This window comes from Apium graveolens, chromosome 3 (genome assembly GCF_009905375.1).
Source record: "Apium graveolens cultivar Ventura chromosome 3, ASM990537v1, whole genome shotgun sequence".
NCBI lineage: Eukaryota > Viridiplantae > Streptophyta > Magnoliopsida > Apiales > Apiaceae > Apium > Apium graveolens.
The window spans coordinates 192836671-192854424 of NC_133649.1; positions in this window are offsets into that span (position 1 = coordinate 192836671).

Sequence of the window (17754 nt, forward strand, 5' to 3'; positions counted from 1 at the left end):
AGATTTTCATTGGAAATGTTGGTCAAAATGTATTTGGACGAGATCGTGATGCGTCATGGAGTTCCAGTATCTATCGTGTCCGATAGAGATCCGAGATTTAACTCGAGATTTTGGCGACAATTTTATGATCATTTGGGAAATAAATTGAAAATGAGCACGTCGTATCATCCGCAGACTAACGGACAAAGTGAAAGGACAATTCAAATGATCGAGAATATGTTGAGAATGTCACACCCCCAACTTGACCAACAATTTAAATATAACTATTACAACATTTTAAAAATAAGTAAACATAACCAAATCCAAGATATTACAGTTTTGGGGTTTGGAACAGCCCAACACTACCATCTATTACAACTGATTTTAATATCGAGTCCTCACACAAAACTACTATCTCTTATTCTACCTGAGCTCGAACATAAGCATCAGCGTCACAGGTCTTACGGGCGGTCTGCTTGAATCTAACCATAGCTGCTAGCTGTAATATCAGGGTAAAGCAAGGAGTGAGCCAAATGCTCAACAAGTGCTAAACAATACGATACGAAACATAAATCGAGATATATATTAAGGAATGACAATGTGAAGACATAACCAATAACAACAAGAGATAAAACTTTGGGTGATGGCATCATTTGCTTGTATCAAAACATTTTCAAAATCATATCTTAATCAAAAGCATTTTATGATGCTACGGATTACAGCCGGTGATCAGCCGCGAAGTAATCCCGAACCTCGCTGGGTTCTAAAACATTAATAGGATCCCTAGGCAACTTTTAAGCCTAATATAAGTATGAAAAGGACTCGCGTCTCAGTCCAGATCCACTATTCAAAGAAAACATTTATCCCTCTTTGGGACTGAAAATCCACATTTTATTTATTGCAAAAACTGATGCTGATTTATGACAAAATAAACATTTTTATCAAGGGATTATAGATCAACTTGAAATACTGGAAATATGATACTAAATCTAGGGCCATGATCCACTAATCTTTACTCTAGTAGGGTAACTGAAAGGTTTTCATATATAAAAACTTGGACAAGGAATTTTAGTAAGGCTATTGGATATTATGAAAGAGTAATACCAAACTAGGCTTTAAGCAATGGTTTTCGACAAGGTACAAGTGCTAGAACATCAAGAAGACAAGTTTCATGAATACTAAGGGTGTTAGGGTATGAAGAAATGATCTTTAGCTCAAGGTATATCAGGATTGTCAAACTTTAGGGTAAGAAAGAGGGGTATCAAGATTTAGGGTAAGGATATGGTTATCAAACAATCATGAACGACTTTAAGAAATGATTGGATTTTAGGTATCAAGGTAAAGTTTCTATAGGGGTTCAAGCATCAGGGTGAGATATCAATACTTAGGAATCATTAGCATGTTAATCAAGAGGATCGACCAAGTGTTGTAATAACTCATTATTTTAATCATGGCATTGAAATTACTGTAACATATTATCATGGTAAGACTTTTGAACTACTTGCAATACGTACTCGAGGATTCATGGCATTTCTATAGGATTCAAAGATAAACATAAGATACGCTTGATTCAAATATATCAAAATGACTCAGGATAGTTGCATCAATATATATGAACTATTTGTAGTGAATACGAAAGACAAGTTGAATCACTTGCCTTGAGAAAGACTGGTCTGGTCTGACTGGTAGGAGCAACTGGAAGCTTCACTCGACCTTTATGGCAAGTTTACCCTCGTCTCAAGATCCTACATAAATAATAATAATCCTCATTATAATATATTCTCACCAACTTAACCTATTTACAACCCGAATTTAAACACGAATGACACTTAGGCCTATATGCACTTAATTTATATTCACCTTTAAAATATAATTGCACACAAAGATACATATACTCACATATCATATTTTAATACCAAATAATTACCATATACACCATAATGCAACACTAGGCTTGGATGATCTCGACTCACAACTTAAGTCACTTAGTCACTATACTAGACAAAGTCTCCAAATTTTGGCTTCCTAACTCGATGTGCCTTTACTAAACTATTCAAGACCTACTGACCCTCACTTGGGCCTTCTGCTCTACTGACTTTATACTATCTTACAACCATGGTGGTCCACCTAAATCTCACTCCTAAGTATTCTAAAACTATGTGATAAGTGAAAGTGCTCACTGGTGTAAATTTTAGAATGATATCTATGGTTTCTTGAGTGCATTAGACACCCTTATACTACAAGTTTTCCTCCAAAACTCTTACACAAGACTCTCCGGACCTTAGGGCATCTCCCAAACTTTATGTGGCTCAAGGGCTTGGCTTGGGCCTCCTTGGGCCTAAGCTTAAAGTCCATGGTTCCCCTGTTTTTCTGGGCAGAAAACACCCTGACTTGAATTAACTTGTGACACATGGTTCTAACTCATATCCTATAAAATATGGTTGGAAAAACTTCTCTGACACTCCCTCTAACCAAGGCCCAACAGGGCCTAATGAGGGCCTACCCATGACATGGTCAAATCTCCCTATTTCTAAGTTACAACAAAACTGTCCCCTTCTGGACAGATTTTGTTAATCTACTTGTGCACCTAAACAAACGACATGCAAACCTCCAACCAACTCCTAAAACCCTTTATATACTCCTAATACTAACGTATGGGGGCTTGGGCCTCAAATTGCACATCAATTACATGGTCAAAACTCACTTTAAACCTCAGGGTACTAAACTGATTTTCTGCAGAAACTATGACTCTCTTTTCTCCAAGGTTTTTACTTGACAACTCAACCACCAACAACCCAAATACCCAAACCAAGACTTAAACATGGTGATCTACTGAACTAACTCCCTTACACTTAAAATAATCTTGGTGGAGATCATCCTTACCTAAGGTGCAACATGGTAAAACAAAGGAAATCACATTTCACAACTTACAAGTCATCAAGTTTTTGAATATAACAAGTTATGTATTTTTATAAAATATATACACGAATTATTACCATACATCAAGGAGCACTAATCAAGGTTAACACCTTATCCTTACTGAAATTAAAGCTTACTAACAAAATCTTTCCAAATGATCAAAATCTTCTAACATTCTAAGAGAAATCCACATGCATGCATAACTTCGAGTTTTACAAACCAAAACAACATATTTTCTAAATATATTCTATCATGGAATTGATATGAAAGCCTATCATAAGATATATCTAGATGATCACTTAGCATGCAAAGAGTTTCAACAAGTTTTCACTACAAAATTCATGCCATTACCACATAAACATACAAGAATTAAATAAAGCAACAAGTATGATCTCAAGGACCATTCATTCGGCTCCCTTAAGGTCATGGCCGAATGAAATGGAAGGGAAATGGCCATTCAACATCAAGAGTTTCTTCCTCAAGACTTGGCATTTCACCATTCCTTGTAGTCCTCTCAAAAACAACCTTAAATCCATAAGAATCAAGATTGTACTTTGAGTTCCAACTAAAACCTTGACATGCAACCTTAAAACTTAAACTTTTTACTCAAAACTCTTTGAAATATATATGGACAACATGTAGGGAGTAAGATTACTTGAATATAAGATGGATGTTTGAGTGAAAGAATGGAGAAAAGAAAGGGGATGGGGGCTTCGGCTATGGTGATTGCCGAGAGGGAGAAGAAGCCGAGAGGTGAGGGAGGAGGGAGGGAGGAGAGAGTGAGGGTGGAGTGTGGAGTGGGGTGAATGATCACAACACTTTGCACTTTTGGTTTTTATGATTTTGATTGATTGAAATAAGTGAGTGGAAATGAGAATTTACAAGATTAACCTTCAAACATACTAAGACCATTTTGCATGCAAGGACAAAGGAGTAATTTGGTTAGCAAGATGAGAGTTAGTGGGGTTGTAATTGTCCTTTTTAGCCCTTTAGTTGAATAGAAGAGAGTTTGCATGCAAGGATATTCATGTAATTTGATAATTATCAAGCAACAATTTTTCAAAGATTTATTTTTATATAATAAAATAAAAGTTCGAAAATTATAAAATTTATACCATAAAATAATTTGGATTTTTAAAAATTTTATAAAACCACTTTCAAAATTTGTGAACAAAGTATCTTTTAAAAGAAAGTTTCTTCAAGGCTTAGTATATTCCTTATAAATAAAAAATAAAGGAAATAATTAAACTTTTACTTTGAAAAATCATGTACTATACTTAAAAATTTTATAATGCAGAAATTCTCACTAACACAAACGCGCAATCATTGAACATATTTACTTTCGTCATTAATATTATGTCAAAACCACAAATAATATTACACAAAAATGCCGGTCATAACTTCCTCTCCCCCTTAAGGGATTCTGTCCCCAGAATCTAAGAGAACAGATGAGGATACCAGGAACGCATATCAAACTCTAAATCCTGAGTCGATTCTTCGACCTTAGGATTCCTCCAAAGTACTTTTACTGACTTTACTGACTTATTTCTAAGACTCTTCTCTTGTCAGTCGAGTATTTTGACAGGTTGCTCCATAAATGACAGGTCTGCCTGAATTTCTACTGGTTCATATTCTATCACATGGCTAGCGTCAGGATTGTACTTCTTAAGCAACGACACATGGAACACATTATGCACATGCTGATACTGAGATGGTAAGGCCAACTCGTAGGCCACCTTCCTCACTTGACTCAAAATTTCAAAAAGACCTATATATCTAGGTGCTAACTTCCCTTTCTTGCCAAATCTAGACAACCCTTTTCTAGGCGACACCTTCAGCAAAACAGCTTCGCCAACTTGGAATCGAACATCCTTACGCGCTGGGTTCGCATACTTCCTTTGTCTATCTTGAGCAGCAAACAACCTTTTCTGAATTAACTTGACAGTGTCATGTAACTGTTGTACCAATTTCGAGCCGAGAATCCTTCCTTCTCCCACTTCATCCCAACTTGTCGGTGATCTACATTTTTGCCCGTACAAAGCTTCGTATGGTGGCATGCCAATACTAGAATGATAGCTATTGTTGTAAGAGAATTCAATCAATGGCAAGTGATCGTCCCAACTTCTTGCAAAATCGATTGCACAACTGCGCAACATGTCTTCGATCGTTTGAATTGTCCTTTTGCTCTGACCATCAGTCTGCGGGTGGTACGTCGTGCTCATATTCAACTTCGTGCCAAGACTTTCTTGACATTGCTTCCAGAATCTCGAGTTAAATCGGGGATCTCTGTCTGAAACTATCGATACAGGTACTCCATGCCTTAGTACGATTTCGTGCACATACAGATGAACCAATTTGTCCAATGATGACTTCTCATTAATTGGAAGGAAATGCGCTGACTTCGTAAGACGATCAACTATAACCCATATAGCGTCATGTCCGGATTTCGTTCGCGGTAGTCCCACTATAAAATCCATAGTAATATTTTCCCATTTCCATTCTGAAATCTTTAGGGGCTGAATTAATCCGCTTGGTCGTTGATGTTCTGCCTTCACTTTCTGACAAGTATAACACTTCGCAACCCATTTTGCCACGTCTCGCTTCATATTTGGCCACCAAAAGTTCTGCTTTAAGTCCCGATACATCTTGGTGCTTCCCGGGTGGATTGAAAATTTTGAATTATGGGCTTCTTGTAGGATTTCATTCTTCAATTCAGGTATATGAGGAACCCAAATTCTTGAGGAAAACCTTAGTATACTTTGTTCGTCCTTTTGAGTGCCAATCTCTTCTCCAGTTAGCTGATTCTTCTCTTTCTCCATTACTTCTTCTTGACATTTCTTTATCCTTTCCACTAGTGTTGGCTGAAAAGTCATTGCACGACAAACTTCTTCAACTTTTCCACAATCACAGAGTTCCAGTCCAAATCTCTTGACCTCTTCAGTCAGTTCCTTTGGTGTTGCCATCATATTCAATCTCTCCTTCCTGCTTAGGGCATCGGCCACAACATTCGCCTTTCCAGGATGGTAATTTATCGAGCAGTCGTAGTCCTTGATCAATTCCAGCCATCTCCTTTGCCTCATATTGAGCTCATTCTGAGTGAAAATGTACTTTAAGCTCTTATGATCTGTGTAGATTTCACACTTTTCTCCGTAGAGGTAATGTCTCCAAATCTTAAGTGCGAACACTATGGCGACTAGTTCTAAGTCATGCGTTGGGTACTTCAACTCATGCAGTTTCAACTGTCTTGACGCATACGCGATCACCTTACTGTGTTGTATTAACACACAGCCCAATCCCTTATGTGAAGCGTCACTGAATATCACAAAGTTCCCTTGGTCATCTGGAAGTACTAACACCGGAGCTGTTATCAACCTCTTTTTCAACTCTTGAAAGCTACCCTCAAATTCTGCACTCCATTCGAACTTCTGATTCTTCCGGGTTAACTTGGTCAATGGCGTGGCGAATTTTGAGAAATCCTTGACAAACCTTCTATAGTACCCTGCCAATCCTAGAAAACTTTGCACTTCCGTAGGTGTCTTTGGCCTTTCCCAACTCATAACCGCCTCAATCTTTTCCGGATCCACTTTAACTCCTTCATTTCTAATGGCGTGCCCCAAGAATTGAACTTCCTTTAACCAAAACTCACATTTGGTAAACTTGGCATACAACTTCTCTTGATGAAGTATCTCCAGTGCTATCCAGAGGTGCTGCTTATGTTCTTCTTCTGACTTAGAATAAATAAGGATGTCATCAATGAATACCACTACAAACTTGTCCAAATATTTCTTGAATACTCGATTCATCAGATTCATAAATACGGCCGGGGCGTTGGTCAATCCAAACGGCATTACTAGGAATTCATAATGCCAATATCTGGTCCTGAATGCTGTCTTAGGAATATCTTCTTCCTTGATCTTTAATTGATGGTATCCCGATCTCAAGTCAATCTTTGAAAAGCATTTTGCTCCCTTCAGCTGGTCAAAAAAAGTCATCTATTCTTGGTAGCGGGTAACGGTTCTTGATCGTTACCTTATTCAACTCCCGATAATCTATGCATAGCCGCATACTTCCATCTTTCTTCTTTACAAACAGAACAGGTTCTCCCCATGGCAACGTACTTGGCCGTATCACTCCTTTATCTAACAATTCTTGTAGCTGACTCGCCAACTCTTTCATTTCTGCTGGTGCCATCCTATATGGGGCCTTTGAAACTGGTTCCGTGCCTGGAGTAAGGTTGATCTCGAACTCGATTTGTCGATCTGGTGGTAAGCCTGGTAGTTCGTCTGGAAACACATCGGGAAACTCATTAACTACGGGAATATCTTCTATACTGGGACTGCCTTTTTCTGAATCCACTACATAAGCTAGGAATGACTCATAACCTTTTCTAAGTAACTTCTTAGCCTGGACGATTGTAAGAAATAGTTGTTCTTGCCTCTGCCCCTTAAATACTACCTTTTCTCCATTCTTTGTCTTTAAACACACTTTCTTGGTCTTACAATTAATCTGGGCGTTATTCTTCCCTAACCAATCCATTCCTAAAATTATATCGAACTCTCCTAACTTGAAGAGTATCAAGTCGGCTGAAAACTTATACCCCAAAATATCAATCTCACATTCCGGACAGAATTAATTCACAGTAATCTTCTCTTGGTTCGCAATTACCACATTTACTACCTCGCTCATAACCATTTTATCACATCGAAGTTTATTAACAAAAGTTTCTTATATGAAAGATCTTGTTGCTCCCGAATCAATCAATACTTTAGCTTTGACATTACTGAGTAAAAGTGTACATGTTATCACCTCAGAATTCTGAACAGCATCATTCATCTTCAGATCGAATGTCCTTGTTGTTGCTTGCGGGGTTGTTGTAGGTGGTGGAGGTAACGCCAATACCTCGGCTGGCACGCTCGCACTGGTACTTGCCACATTCATTAGAGCTTTGACTGGTCCGGTTGCATTGCACTCCCTAGCTATATGTCCAGTCTTCCCACACTTGTAACACGTAACTCCTGGCTTCGACATTTTGCACTCATTTTCCAAATGTCCCTTCTAGTTACACCTATAGCAGGTCATGCTCAGTTTATTGCACACTCCAGGGTGCCTTCTTCCACAGTGCTTGCATTTCGGTCTCTGGAACCTATTTTCTCCAACTTGTCCTTGGCTTGCCTAGTTGTTCCCCTTTGATTCTTGCCTTTTTCCCAAATTTCCCTTCTTTTGAAAATTTCTGCCCTTATGAAATCCGATCCTCTTTACATTCCGATCTTGTGAACTTTCGGCTTCAGACTTTTCTCCATAAAATGGAACCTTCCTCTTCTTGTTATCCCTTTCCTTCCTTGACTGCATCCCATTATTCTCAATCAGAGCAGCTTTCTGTACTACTCCCGCATAGGTTTCAAGTTCAAACATAGCCACTCTATCTCTGATCCAAGGCTCCAATCCTTGCTGAAATTTCTTTGCTTTTTCCTCCTCAGTGCTGGTATACTTTGTCACAAACCTTGACAACTCGGTGAATTTCTTCTCATACTCCAGTACCGTCATGTTCCCTTGCTTCAACTCAAGAAATTTACGCTCCATCTGATTCTGCATGTACTTAGGGTAATACTTGTCCAGAAATAACTTCTTAAATCTCTCCCAAGAAACTTGCTGAGTTGCTTCCATAGCTTTTACTGATTCCCACCAATAGATGACTTTGCCCTTCAAGAAGAAAGTAGCATATGGCATCTTCTGATCATCTCCTAACTGTACCAACTTAAAAGCCCTTTCCATTTCCTTAATCCATGTGTTAGCTATTACTGGATCAGTGGTATCATGAAATGCAGGTGGATTCACATTCTAAAATGCCTTGAAGGTGACAACTTGTCTAGGTGGTACTGGTGGTTCGGGTGGTTGGTGTGGTTCACGGTTATCTTGGTTTTCAATTCGTTGTTGAAGAGTTAGTTGTTGTTGAGCTATAGCATTGGTTTGTTGTTGCAAAGTTTCCAGTAATCGAAGAATTTGGGTCTGTGGTGGATGTGGTTGTTGGGTTCTTCTTTTTGGGAGGCATGATCCTGAAATAAGAGTTATGTCAAAACAGATATGAATGATAAAATAATTTGAGGGTATCGCATGGCATTCTTATTTACATATGAGGTCAAGTTTCAAATTAAGCAGATATGGCGATGCATGTGAAGGCGTAAAATAACAGTTGAGAGCAAATGGAATAATAGTGCATGATTATTGAAATTTAAAGGTCACAATACATCAGGATTAGGACAAAGTCTGATTCTAGGAACAACAGACTTATTTAAAGGAAATAACGAAAACAACTGGGAATTCTACGGGGTCTGATACAACAACATGAAAAGGTAAATGGAAAGAACTAAGGCTCCACTCCATCTGAACGGGGCTTGGTAGTCTTTTCCTCTCGAATCGTCTTCACAATGCTCTGGAGCTCATCTACCACCATCTGAATGACATACTGGCTGGTGCGGTCCCGGTGCGCTGGAATCTCCTCAAGCTTAGTGTTGACGTACTGAACCAAGGTCTCAAGTCTCGCAGTTATCTGCTCCTTGGGCTTCCCTTCATAGTTTCGGCTGTCCGGGTACACGTTCTTAAGTCGGTCTATCAGTCGGTCGTACTTGCCCTGAAGCATGTCGAACTCACGCCTCAACTCAGCATACACGGAGAGAGCAATAGTGTCGTCCGACCCAGAGGGTGACGAGGAATGCGCCCTTTGCTGACAAACCAATAAGAGGAGTATTAATAATAATTTTACTTAGCCTACTCTCTCGTATATTATCTATAGCCTATACATATACCCTATAACCTATTTGGGCTGTCCAGGGATTCTAAACCGTAGCTCTGATACCAAAACCTGTCACACCCCCAACTTGACCAACAATTTAAATATAACTATTACAACATTTTAAAAATAAGTAAACATAACCAAATCCAAGATCTTACAGTTTAGGGTTTGGAACAACCCGACACTACCATCTATTACAACAGATTTTAATATCGAGTCCTCACATAAAACTACTATCTCTTATTCTACCTGAGCTCGAACATAAGCATCAGCGTCACAGGTCTTACGGGCGGTCTGCTTGAATTTAACCATAGCTGCTAGCTGTAATATGAGGGTAAAGCAAGGAGTGAGCCAAATGCTCAACAAGTGCTAAACAATACGATACGAAACATAAATCGAGATATATATTAAAGAATGACAATGTGAAGATATAACCAATAACAATAATAGATAAAACTTTGGGTGATGGCATCATTTGCTTGAATCAAAACATTTTCAAAATCATATCTTAATTAAAAGCATTTTATGACGCTACGGATTACAGCCGGTGATCAGCCGCGAAGAAATCCCGAGCCTCGCTGGGTTCTAAAACATTAATGGGATCCCTAGGCAACTTTTAAGCCTAATATAAGTATGGAAAGGACTCGCGTCTCAGTCCAGATCCACTATTCAAAGAAAACATTTATCCCCCTTTGGGACTGAAAATCCACATTTTATTTATTTCAAAAACTGATGCCGATTTATGACAAAATAAACATTTTTATCAAGGGATTATAGATCAACTTGAAATACTGGAAATATGATACTAAATCTAGGGCCATGATCCACTAATCTTTACTCTAGTAGGGTAACTGAAAGGTTTTCATATATAAAAACTTGGACAAGGAATTTTAGTAAGGCTATTGGATATTATGAATGAGTAATACCAAACTAGGCTTTAAGCAATGGTTTTCGACAAGGTACAAGTGCTAGAACATCAAGAAGACAAGTTTCATGAATACTAAGGGTGTTAGGGTATGAAGAAATGATCTTTAGCTCAAGGTATATCAGGATTGTCAAACTTTAGGGTAAGAAAGAGGGGTATCAAGATTTAGGGTAAGGATATGGTTATCAAACAATCATGAACGACTTTAAGAAATGATTGGCTTTTAGGTATCAAAGTAAAGTTTCTATAGGGTTCAAGCATCAGGGTGAGATATCAATACTTAGGAGTCATTAGCATGTTAATCAAGAGGATCAACCAAGTGTTGTAACAACTCTTTATTTTAATCATGGCATTCAAATTACTTTAACATATTATCATGATAAGACTTTTGAACTACTTGCAATACGTACTCGAGGATTCATGGCATTTCTATAGGATTCAAAGATAAACATAAGATACGCTTGATTCAAATATATCAAAATGACTCAGGATAGTTGCATCAATATATATGAACTATTTGTAGTGAATACGAAAGACAAGTTGAATCACTTGTCTTGACAAAGGCTGGTCTGGTCTGACTGGTAGGAGCAATTGGAAGCTTCACTCGACCTTTATGAAAAGTTTACCCTCATCTCGAGATCCTACATAAATAATAATAATCCTCATTATAATATATTCTCACCAACTTAACCTATTTACAACCCGAATTTAAACACGAATGGCACTTAGGCCTACATGCACTTAACTTATATTCACCTTTAAAATATAATTGCACACAAAGCTACATATACTCACATATCATATTTTAATACCAAATAATTACCACAAACACCATAATGCAACACTAGGCTTGGATGATCTCGACTCACAAGTTAAGTCACTTAGTCACTATACTAGACAAAGTCTCCAAATTTTGGCTTCCTAACTCGATGTGCCTTTACTAAACTATTCAAGACCTACTGACCCTCACTTGGGCCTTCTGTTCTAATGACTTTATACTATCTTACAACCATGGTGGTCCACCTAAATCTCACTCCTAAGTGTTCTAAAACTATGTGATAAGTGAAAGTGCTCACTGGTGTAAATTTCAGAATGATATCTATGGTTTCTTGAGTGCATTAGACGCCCTTAAACTACAAGTTTTCCTCCAAAACTCTTACACAAGACTCTCCTGACCTTAGGGCATCTCCCAAACTTGATGTGGCTCAAGGGCCTGGCTTGGGCCTCCTTGGGCCTAAGCTTAAAGTCCATGGTTCCCCTGTTTTTTTGGGCAGAAAACACCCTGACTTGAATTAACTTGTGACACATGGTTCTAACTCATATCCTATGAACTATGGTTGGAAAAGCTTCTCTGACAATCCCTATAACTAAGGCCCAACAGGGCCTAATGAGGGCCTACCCATGGCATGGTCAAATCTCCCTATTTCTAAGTTCCAACAAAACTGTCCCCTTCTGGACAGATTTTGTTAATCTACTTGTGCACCTAACCAAATGACATGCAAACCTCCAACCAACTCCTAAAACCTTTTATATACTCCTAATACTAACTTCTGGTGGCTTGGGCCTCAAAGTGCGCATCAATGACATGGTCAAAACTCACTTTAAACCTCAGGGTACTAAACTGTTTTTCTGCAGAAACTATGACTCTCCTTTCTCCAAGGTGTTTACTTGACAACTCAACCACCAACAACCCAAATACCCAAACCAAGACTTAAACATGGTGATCTACTGAACTAACTCCCTTACACTCAAAATAATCTTGGTGGAGATCATCCTTACCTAAGGTGCAACATGGCAAAACAAAGGAAATCACATTTCACAACTTACAAGTCATCAAGTTTTTGAAAATAACAAGTTATGTATTTTTATAAAATATATACACGAATTATTACCATACATCAAGGAGCACTAATCAAGGTTAACACCTTATCCTTACTGAAATTAAAGCTTACTAAAAATATCTTTCCAAATGATCAAAATCTTCTAACATTCTAAGAGAAATCCACATGCATGCATAACTTCAAGTTTTACAAACCAAAACAACATATTTTCTAAATATATTCTATCATGGAATTGACATGCAAGCCTAGCATAAGCTATATCTAGATAATCACTTAACATTCAAAGAGTTTCATCAAGTTTTCACTACAAAATTCATGTCATTACCACATAAACATACAAGAATTAAACAAAGCAACAAGTATGATCTCAATGACCATTCATTCGGCTCCCTTAAGGTCATGACCGAATGAAATGGAAGGGAAATGGTCATTCAACATCAAGAGTTTCTTCCTCAAGACTTGGCATTTCACCATTCCTTGTAGTCCTCTCAAAAACAACCTTAAATCCATAAGAATCAAGATTGTACTTTGAGTTCCAACTAAAACCTTGACATACAACCTTAAAACTTAAACTTTTTACTCAAAACTCTTTGAAATATATATGGACAACATGTAGGGAGTAAGATTACTTGAATATAAGATGGATGTTTGAGTGAAAGAATGCAGAAAAGAAAGGGGATGGGGGCTTCGGCTATGGTGATTGCCGAGAGGGAGAAGAAGCCGAGAGGTGAGGGAGGAGGGAGGGAGGAGAGAGTGAGGGTGGAGTGTGGAGTGGGATGAATGATCACAACACTTTGCACTTTTGGTTTTTATAATTTTGATTGATTGAAATAAGTGAGTGGAAATGAGAATTTACAAGATTAACCTTCAAACATACTAAGACCATTTTGCATGCAAGGACAAAGGAGTAATTTGGTTAGCAAGATGACAGTTAGTGGGGTTGTAATTGTCCTTTTTAGCCCTTTAGTTGAATAGAAGAGAGTTTGCATGCAAGGATATTCATGTAAATTGATAATTATCAAGCAACAATTTTTTAAAGATTTATTTTTGTATAATAAAATAAAAGTTCGAAAATTATAAAATTTATACCATAAAATAATTTGGATTTTTAGAAATTTTATAAAACCACTTTCAAAATTTGTGAACAAAGTATCTTTTAAAAGAAAATTTCTCCAAGGCTTAGTATATTCCTTATAAATCAAAAATAAAGGAAATAATTAAACTTTTACTTTGAAAAATCATGTACTATACTTAAAAATTTTATAATGCAGAAATTCTCACTAACACAAACGCGCAATCATTGAACATATTTACTTTCGTCATTACTATTATATCAAAACCACAAATAATATTACACGAAAAATGCCGGTCATAACAGAGAACCTGTGCATTGGATTTCAAAGAAAATTGGGACGATCATATGCCATTGATTGAGTTTTCCTACAACAACAGTTATCACGCGAGTATTGGCATGCCGCCTTATAAAGCATTGTATGGAAGAAAATACAGATCCCCTATATATTGGGACGAGACTAGTGAGTGCAAACTAATTTGTCCAGAGCTAGTTCAACAAACAAAAGAGAAAGTGGAAGTGATTCGTAAAAGGTTGATTGCTGCTCAAGATCGACAAAAGAAATACGCGGATCGAGATCGGAAAGATATGCAATTAGAGCCCGGAGACAAAGTGCTGCGAAAAATATCTCCGTCGAAAGGTTTATCCATATTCGGGAAGAAAGGAAAGTTGAGTCCCAGGTATATTGGCACATTCGAAGTGCTAAGACAAGTCGGAAAAGTGGCTTATGAGTTAGCGTTACCTCCGCAGATGCAACATCTTTATAACTTGTTTCACGTTTCTCTTGTAAAGAAATATAATGCTGATGAAAACCATATCATTGAATTGGTACTAGTGGAAATTCAACAATATTTGTCTTATGTGGAACAACCAGTTCGAATCTTAGATCGAAAAGAGCAGATGCTCAGAAATAAAGTTGTACCTCTAGTTAGAGTGTTGTGGAGAAATACTATAGTAGAGGAGTCAACTTGGGAATTAGAGAGTGAAATACAAGAAAAGTATCCCCATCTATTTTCCTAGACTAGATTCTGGGGACAAAATCCTTTTAAGGGGGTAGATTGTAGCGACTGGGAATTTCATGATGTGATTAAGCGAATAATGTATAATTCTGTGTTGTAATTATAAATTATGTGTTAAATGATTTTTTTGGTTAATTGTCTTTATTGTATAATAGTGACTGGGAACATAAAATGACCCGTTCCAGTTTGATGAGTCAGCGTAGGGGATAAGCTGTGTTGTCGGACCGTCTGGTTGAACGGAACCCGTCTTAAAAAAAGATTAAGGTATTTAAATGTGAACTATGTATTATGGTGTGAAATAGGGATGTTTAAGTGAGTATTATATTCCAGTGATGTGTCAGTTGGTATAAAAAGAATGATTGAGAAGCGTAGTTGAAAACACGCATCGGACCATCAGACAGGACGCGGCCCGTTAGGCGAAAAGTGAATATTAATTAAAAGGGGAAATTCTTATGATCAAATGTGTTACGATATGAGATGTGATATGTGAATACGTGTTATTTCTTGAAAATATGCTTAATTATGTGCTCAGGTTATTTTTAAATGATTTTCAGAGATTTATTTGATTTAAAATAAGGTTTATTGAACCTTTATATATTTTTATAAACATTCGAGTATGGTCAAAGCGTGAAATTTGTTTTGTTATCTTCATAATACACCTAGAGACTTTACAAAAAAGATAGATGGATTTATTTAGTGATCGGTGTATTTTAAAATGATTTAATTAAGTTCTATTTCTATTTTGGGCGTAATATTGCAAAATCCATAGAAAATAAACCGTACGCTAAAAAATTATTTTTAAAAAAATTGTTGGAAAGATAATTTCAAACTCTATATTTTAAATTTGATAATCCTTCCATTTCATCTTTTCTGAGAGAGCTATATAATATTTAAATTCGTCTTTGAGTTTAGAATAAAAAGAAAAAGAGAATAAAAGAAAGAAGGATTTGTTAATTAATAAAATGCCCCTACTTTTTCATTATATAATTTCACCCTCCCCCTTTCTTTTCTTCCTTCTTCACCCGTGCACTCTCTCTCTCTTCTCTCACTTTCTCTCATCTCTCTCTCTCTCTCTCTCTCTCTCTCTCTCTCTCTCTCTCTCTCTCTCTCTCTCTCTCTCTCTCTCTCTCTCTCTCTCTCGGTACTATGTCTCTCTCTGTCTTGATTTCTTTGAAATATTCCATGAATCCTCATCCTTATTCCATATATGAGCTTCAAATGATATATAAGTGTGCGTGTGCGTGCTTGTATGCGAGTGTGTGTTTGTGTGTTTGGGCTTGTGATGAACCAAGGGCCGAGTTCTTGCTCCTTTTTGAATGCTTGACTTGTTGTTGATTGTTCTTAAAAAATATTGAATAATTAGATTGAGTTGTGGTTTAAAGAACCAAAGTGATGCATGCATGTTTCGATTATTAAAAATTTCGAATGTTCTTGCTTGTTTTTAAGAAATCAAGTTGAATTATGTGCTAAGGTGGATACTCAATCATGTTTAGGTTCCAATTATGTGTTTAAATGGGTTGTAGGGATGAATTTGATTTAGTTTTGGATGAAATGTTAAATGCATGTCAAGTTGTAGCTTTGCATGTAAATATTTAAGTTAAAAATGATTTAAAAGGATGAGTGTTAGCTTGATCTTAAGCTTATAAGTGATTTTGGTACTTGCATGTCATTGTTTGATTCTTGGATTGCGTTTTGTGATAAAGCCGAATGGATTATGGTTGTAAAAGTGGTTGATTTGATTCCAGGATTTCACTAAGTGAATGCGTATAAGGTTACTAAGAATTATTTGGTTATTTGTTGGTTTAGGTTCGAATTATGTGAATTAAAAGAGAAGATTGAGTCGTTTTGATATGGGATTGAACAATCGTTATTTTAACTCAAGTATAGAGTTTGGGTATAAGGTATTGCATGCTATGTGTTATGGTTGCGTCACAATATGGGATGCGATAACTATTTGATTTGAAGGATACGAGTATATCGTATAGCGTACTATGTGAATAAGATCGAGTATATACTCTTAGGATATTGCGATAAGGGGTAATCGTTAGACGTTCAAGAACGTTGAGTGAGAATCTAATTAGGGATTGATTTCGGATTATAGATTTGGATCGAGAAGGCATTCAGGCTAGGAAAGGGAAAGGTATTCTAGGTGGCAGTAGCTCAAACCCCGTAAAACAGGAAAATGAATTCAGGAAAGTAAATCTGCCTACTCGTATAATTTGATTATAGAAATGATATTGAGGATGCCATGATTAACTAGAGGCTTTTTATTGAAATTGTGATACACCTATTATTGATTTTGAGATACCTTGTTATTGTTTTTGTGAACCTGTTATTGATTCTTGAGAAGCCCTGTTATTGTCCCTTGTGATAACCTGATATTGATTCTTGAACCGTGATGTTGATACTTGTGCTATATCTATCATTGATCCCTTGAACACCCATATATTGTTCTAATAATGAATTTATATGATTATTGTTCAAACCTTTATAGTAACCTTTTATTCATATTCTGATCACCTATTGATACCTTGAATTCTTATAAACCCAATAAGAACCCTTATAAACTCCCTTGCGTAATGACCATTTATTTCTTGTATACCTTATTCTGTAAGGATCCTTGAAACTGTTTTGATTTCCTAAGTTGTATACCTTGCTTATCATTTGATCAAGATCCTTAGTATTGATCATTACTTACCTTTGATCCGTTCATTATCTTTGAATTCTTGAATTAAACTTAATAATGATTTTCGACTTGAAAGAGTCTAAATGATTTCATATTCTTGGTAATGATAAAATGAAACCTTTCTTTTCCAATACAAGGTTTTCCAAATGAATTCCTGATGGATTGGATTGAGACGTAACATACTAGTGGGACTAGTGCAGTTATATAAGAGACTAGCGGGGCTAGTCCAGTTTAAGGCTGAAATTATGCCATAGGTACCTTAACGACCAGATGGAGGTCGGTACGGGTTGATCACCCATATTATTATTTATGAAAGTTAAAGTAGTCCAATCAAGGGTTCCCTATCACTTTATAAAAAGATATTGAATACATTGCCTTAGCAATTGCTTCTTTGAAAATGAAATGATTTGAAATGATTTGAGAAGAGTTTATTGTGTTATTGATTAGCTTACAGCTTTAAGAACCCTGATTCTTATTCTGATATCGTTATCAGACATATAATTGATTCTCATAGTTGAATAGA